Below are 7016 nucleotides of genomic sequence, written 5' to 3' on the forward strand. Positions count from 1 at the left end.
TCAGGATAATTTTTTTTCTAGTTCCATTCATTAAACAGTGACATTCATTTTTTAAAAAGGTTACAGTAAAATTCCATTGTATTTTCTATAACCATCCATCCATTGACAGACACCTAGATTGTTTCCAATTTTGAACTATTATGAATAAAACAACAATAAGCATCATTAAGCAAATGTCTCTGTGTTAGGATGAAGCATCCTTTGGGTATATGCCTTATTAGTACAACTGGATCTTAATGTCAATCAGTTCTCATCTTCCTGAGGTACTACCATACTGATTTTCATAGTGGTTGTACAAATTGGCACTCTTACCAGCAATAGATGAGTGCTTCCCTTACTCCACATCTTCACCAGCATGAACTGTCATTTATTTTATTAATCATGGTCATCTGTCAAATGTAAGATGAAATCTCAAAGTAATTTTTATTAACATTTCCCTGATGACTAAGGATGTTGAACATTATTTAAATGCTTCTCAGCCATTTGAGTTTCATCTTTTGAGAATTCTCTGTTTAGATCTGTACCTCACTTTTAAAATTAGGTTATTTTTCTCAATATTGAGGTATATTTGAGTTCTTTATATGTTTTGGGTATTAACCCTCTATCAGATGTGTAATTGGTAAAAAAAAAAATCTTTTCCCATTCTGTAGGTTTCTGCTTTGTCTGAATGACAGTGTCCTTTGCTGTGCAGAGTATTTTCAGTTTCATGAAGTTCCATTTATTAATTATTGATCTTAGAGCCCATGCTATTGGTGTCCAGAGTATCTGGTTTCATGTTGAGGTCTTTGATCCATTTGGAATTAAGTTTTTGCAGGGTGGTAAGTATGAATCTATTTGGATACTTTTACAGACTCAATTCTTTTATTCATTCTTCCAATTTGATCAGCACCATTTGTTGAAGAGACTGTCTTTGTTCAGTCTGTATTTTTGTATTCTTTATCAAAAATCAAGTGTCTATAGGTGTGTGGAAATATGTGTATGTCCAGTACTATTTTACTGACCAACATGACTATTTTTATACCAGTATCATACTGTTTTTATTACTATAGTTCTGTAGTACAGCTTGAATCAGGGACAGTAATATCCCCAGCAATTCTTTTATCATTCAGGATTGTTTTGGTTATACTGTTTTTTGTTTGTTTGTTTTTTATGTGTGTATGTTTCCATATGAGCCTGAAAACTGTCCTTTCAAGATACGTGAAGAATTGTGTTAGAATTTTGATGGCAATTGCTCAGAATCTATAGATTGCTTTTGGTAGGATGGGCATTTATTTGTACTATGTTAATACTACCAATCCATGAGCATGGGAGATCTTTCCATATTTTGATATCTTCTTCAGTTTTGCTCTTCAATATCTTAAAGTTTTTATCACACAAGTCTTCCACTTGGCTCATTAATGTTACTTTAAGATAGTTTATAATATTTGAGGCTATTGTGAAAGATGATGCTTTCTTGATTACTTTCTCAGTTCATTTTGCCATTTGTATAGAAAGGTTACTGATTTTTGTGACTTAATTTTATATCCAGCTACTTTGCTAAAAGTGTTTTTCAGCTGTAGGAGTTTCCTGGTGTGTTTTTTAGGATCACTTACATATACTGTCATATCATCTGCATTCCTATTTGTACCCTCTTGATCTTCTTCAATTTTCTTATTGCTCAAGCTAAGACATCGACTATATTTAACAGGTATGGAGAGAGTGGATAACGTTGACTTGTTCTGATTTTAGTGGAATTGTTTTGAGTTCCTCTCCATTCAATTTTATGTAGGCTATAGGCTTGCTGTCAACTGCCTTTATTATGTTGAGGTATGTGCCTTGTATTCCTAATCTCTCCAGGACTTTCATCATGAAAGGTGTTGGATTTTGTCAAAAGTGTTTTCTGTATCTAATGAGATGATCATGTTGTTTTCATATTTCAGCCTGTTTATCTGGTGGATTACATTTATCAGTTATATATGTAGAACCATTCCTGTATCTCTGTGATAAAGTATACTTGATCATGATGGATGATCTTTTTGATGTATTCTTGGATTGGTTTGTAGGTATTTTATTTAGAATTTTTGTATCTATATTCATAAGGGTTTATAATTCTCTTTCTTTTTATTTTATTGATTTTTATTGAACTCTACGTTTTTCTCCTCTCCCCTCCCTGCCTCTCCCCTCCCTTCCAACCCTCCTCTACGGTCCCTATGCTCCCAATTTACTCAGGAGATCTTGTCTCTTTCTACTTTCCATGTAGATTAGATCTATGTATGTCTCTCTTAGAGTTCTCATTGTTTGTCTAGGTTCTCTGGGATTGTGATTTGTAGGCAGATTTTCTTTGCTTTATGATTAAAAATCACTTATGAGTGAGTACATGTGATAATGGTCTTTCTGTATCTGGGTTACCTCACTCAAAATGATGCTTTCTAGCTCCATTCATTTCCCTGCAAAATTCACAATGTCATTTTTTTCTGCTGTGCAGTACTCCATTGGGTAAGGAAACTAATTCTCTTTCTTTGTTGTGTCTTTGTGTGGTTTGGATATCAGGGTAACTGTGGCCTCATAAAATGAATTGGACAATGTTCCTTCTGTTTCTATTTTGTGGACTAATTTAAGGAGTATTGGCACTAACTCTTCTTTGAAAGTCTAGTAGAATTCTGTGCTAAAAACCATCTGCCTCTGGACTTTTGGGGAGTTGGTAGACTTTTAATGACTGCTTCTACTTCACTAGGAGTTATAGATCTGTTTAAATTGCTTATCTGGTCTTGATTTAACTTTAGTAGAAAATATCCATTTCTTTTATATTTTCCAATGTGGTGGAATACAGGTTTTTTAAGTATGTTCTAATGATTCTCTGGATTTCCTCAGTGTGCGTTGTTACGTCTCCCCTTTGTCTCTAGTTTTGTTAAGTTGTATGTTGCTCTATGCCTTTGGTTGGGGAATTGTCAGTATTACTTATTTTCTCAAAAACAAACTTTTAAAAAATGTTCTTTGTATTGTTTTTGTTTGTTTCTATTTTATTGATTTCATCCCTGAGTTTCATTGATTCTTGCCATCCACTCCTTTTAGGTATGATTTCTTCTTTTTCTGTTCCAGATCTTTCAGGTGCGCTGTTAAGTTCCTATTATGAAATCTCACCAATTTCTTCATGTAAGCAATTAGTGCTATGAACTTGCCTATTAGAACTCCCTTCATTGTGTCCCATAAGTTTGGATATTGAGTGGTTTTGTTTTCATTCAATACTCGAAATATTTTAATTTTATTATTAATTTCTGTCTTAACCTATTTTTATTCAGTAGTGAGTTATTGTCATTCAGTTTCTATGAGTCTGTAGGCTTTTTATTGTTTCTGTTATTATTTCAATTTTCTTGTATTTGTTTGAGACTTGCTTTGTGTCTGAGTATGTGGTCAACTTTGGAGACAGTTCCATGAGATGCTGAGAAGGTATGTTCTTCTGAGTTTGGATGAAGTATTCTGTAAATATGTGTTAGACCCATTTGGCTTATGTTGTCAGTTAACTCCAGCATTTCTCCACTTAGTTTTTGTCTGGATGACCTGTACATTGGCAAGAGTGGGGTATTGAAATCACCTGCCATTCCTGTGTGAGGGTCAAACTGTGATTTAAACTGTAGTAGTGTTTCTTTTATGAACTTCAGTGCCCCTGTGTTTGGTGCATGTATGTTAAGAATTGCAACATCCTCTTGGTAGATTATTTACTTTGATGAGTATGTAGTGGCCTTCCCTGTCTTCTGATTAGCTTTGGTTTGAAGTCTATTTTGTCAGATATTAAAAAAAGGCTACACTGGTTTACTTCTTGGTTCCATTTTCTTGAAATATTTCCCCCATTCTTCTACCCTGAGGAGATATCTATCCTTGATGCTCAGGTGTGTTTATTTCTTGGATGCAGTAGCAGGATGGATCTTGTTTTAGAATCAATTCTGTTAGTCTATGTGTTTTTATTGGGGGAGTTGAGGCCATAGGTATTGAGAGTTATCAATGAGTAGTGTTTGTTGATTCCTGTTACTTTGTTTTTATGGTGCCCCCTTTAACTTATTTGTTTGGGATTATTTATTTCTTATGTTTTCTTGGGTGTGATTAACCCCTTCAGGCTGAAGTTTTCTTTCTAGTGTCTTCTGTAGGGCTGGATTTATATAGAGATTTTACTTAAATTTTGTTTTGTCATGTAATGTCTTTCTTTCTCCAACTATGGAGATTGGAAGTTTTGATGGGTAAAATAGTCTGAGCTGGCATTTGTGATCTCTTAGAATCTGTAGTACATTTGTTCAGGCCCTTCTGGCTTTAGAGTTTCCATTGAGAATTCAGGTATAATAGGTCTACCTCAGGTATAATAGGTCTACCTATATATGTTACTTTGGTGTTTTTATCCTTGAAGATTTTATTTGATAGTCTTTTTTGTTGTATACATTTAGTATTTTGATTATTATATGTCAAGAGGATTTTCTTTCCTGCTCCAGTCTATTTGGTGTTCTGTATGCTTCTTGTCACTTGATAGGAACTTCCTTCTTTAAGTTAGGGAAATTTTCTTCTATGAATTTCTTAAAAAATATTTTTCTGTGCCTTAAAAGTGGGTTTCTGCACTTCCTTGCTTCCTATTAGTCTTAGATTTTTGTCTTTTTATAGTGTCCCAGACTTCCTGAATGCTTTGTGCCTGAATTTTCATTTAGATTTAACATTTTCTTTGACCAAGGTATCCATTTTTTCTATTTTGTCTTCAATGCCTAAGATTCTTTTTTCCATCTCTTCTACTCTGTTGGTGAGATTTATATCTGAGGTACCTGTTTGAGGTTCTAAATTTTTTCCTGTCTAGATTTCCCTCAATTTGTATTTTCTTTATTAATTCTATTTCCACTTTCATGTCTTGATCTTTTTTTATTCATTTCCTTCTAATGTTTGTATATGTTTTCACAGATTTAATTTCCTCTTTAAGGAACGCTATCATAGTCATAGAAGCTATTTTATGGTCCTTGTCATGTGCTTCAACTATGTTGTTTTCTCAGGGCAACTGTAGTAGGATTGCTAGGCTCTAGTCAGGACAGATTGTCCTGCTGTCATTGATTGTGTTCTTATGTTGTCTTCTTGGCATCTGGGTTTGGGAAGATTGTAATTCCAGGTAGTGATATCTGGTCTTGTCTTTGTTGGGTAGGTGTTTTATTCTTGATTTCTGTTGCCCTCTCTGGTTCTTAGGAGAATGTGGTGTCTGTGTGCTGCCTAGTAGGGACGGCTTCTCGGATCCTGCTAGGTGTGGCAACTCGGGGTTCTTGGTACAATCCAGTACTAGGTGCTGGGGACCGACACTTAGGAATGAGCATGGGCCAGGAGATGAAGCAGAAAGGCTACACAGGGGGAAGGAAAGCAGGGTGTTCCACCAAATATTTTCTTAATCCCCTGAGAATAGGTACAGAGAGTGAGGAGAAGCCGCAGCAGGTAGTCTGCTCCAGAGCTGGGGATGAGACTGGAGGATTGGATATGGAGGACAGGAGGGAGAGTGAAGATCTTAAGCTTGTTTCCCTGCTTCACCAGCTTCACCAGCCCTGCTTCACCAGCCTACTTGCTTCTCTGGCAGTCTTGACTGGTAGGTTCCCAGGGAATGTCTGCTAGAGTCAGGGGCTGCGTCCTTGGCCTGTGTGTTCAATGCTTTGAAAGAAAACAAAGGAAGTAAAAACGGTACTCAACGTCAGTTTATTGTCTAAAGTGTCATTCAAATGATCATATATGTTGAGGCTTCATTGTTATACACCATGGGAATTGTATAAAACAGTGATATTAGATTTTAAAATGTCGTTTTAAAAAATATAATAAAATCCACTCCCCTAGAGTTTTAAAGACCTCAGCTGGCATACATCTTCATAAGTATTTTAGGAAGCATGACTCTACAAATCAAGATGAGGTAACATCTTGAACTTACTTTCAGTGTTGGAAATTTAAATTAGATAATAAATATCTACTAAAGTTGGTATTTTTAATGTGAGGACTATATTCCTGGAAGAGGAAGCATTGAGAGTTCTGAAAGGAAACTTCCCCTCAGTATCTTTGAAGTTATCAAAAAGAAATGTTTGTTTCATAAGTCATCAAAAAAAAGGAAAAAGAAAAAAACAGTTTCTGAAAGGTATATCATTAAGTCACTTTTCTGACTGTGTGTAGAAATGCTTGAGTTCCAGGTTTTCTATTTTGTTGATGATGGAAAAAGATTTTTTTTTTTACTTATCAGAAAGAACTTTTGGTTTGTGTTTTCACACCAGATGGTGCTTTCTTATTTATTTACAATGCCATGGCATATCCAGATTTTTAATTGTGTCGTTTAGGGCCATTTTTCAGGTAGGTCATTTTTTCTGTGCTAGAAACACATTCAGCAAGTGAATTGCTGAATTCACATTAATTGCCATTCTTGTTGTTGTGACAAAATTACCTGATAAAAGTAAAAGAAAATGTCTATTTTAATTCATGATTTGAGGGGATACAAACCACCGTGGTATAGATGCTGCAGTGGTTAGAGGGTAAGTCAGCTGGATACACTGAATCTGTGGCCAAGAAGCAGAGAGATCAAAGCAGATGCTAGCCCCCGCCCCTGCAGCTTTCCTTTTTGTTCAGTCTGGGACCCAGCCCATGGAATGGTGCTGATCATATTCAGGGTAAATTTTCCATTTTCAATTAAATCTTTCTGGAAATACCTTAACAGACAAACCCAGAGATGTGTCTCCTGAACTGTCCAACATTAAATGAAAATAGAGAATGAATGGGAACTCTAGGCAAGAATTCTAGCACTAAGGTTCATTCCTTAGTCCAAGACTAAAATCTCTATATGTTTTTTGGTAGAAGCAAGGGATGGGCTTTGTTTGGGTGAATCCATGTGTTAAGGACATGGCTGGTAGTATTAGGGGGTGCTATCAACTTTTAAGAGATGGAGCTAAGTGGGCTCTTTTTGGGTTATTGAAGGTTTGCCCCTAAAGAAGAACTGTGAGAACTTGGTCCCTTCCTCTCTTCTGTTTCCTAGATTAGGTGAGTGGTTTGTTTTT

The sequence above is a fragment of the Myodes glareolus genome, chromosome X, assembly GCF_982192425.1.
Source record: "Myodes glareolus chromosome X, mMyoGla1.1, whole genome shotgun sequence".
Lineage (NCBI taxonomy): Eukaryota > Metazoa > Chordata > Mammalia > Rodentia > Cricetidae > Myodes > Myodes glareolus.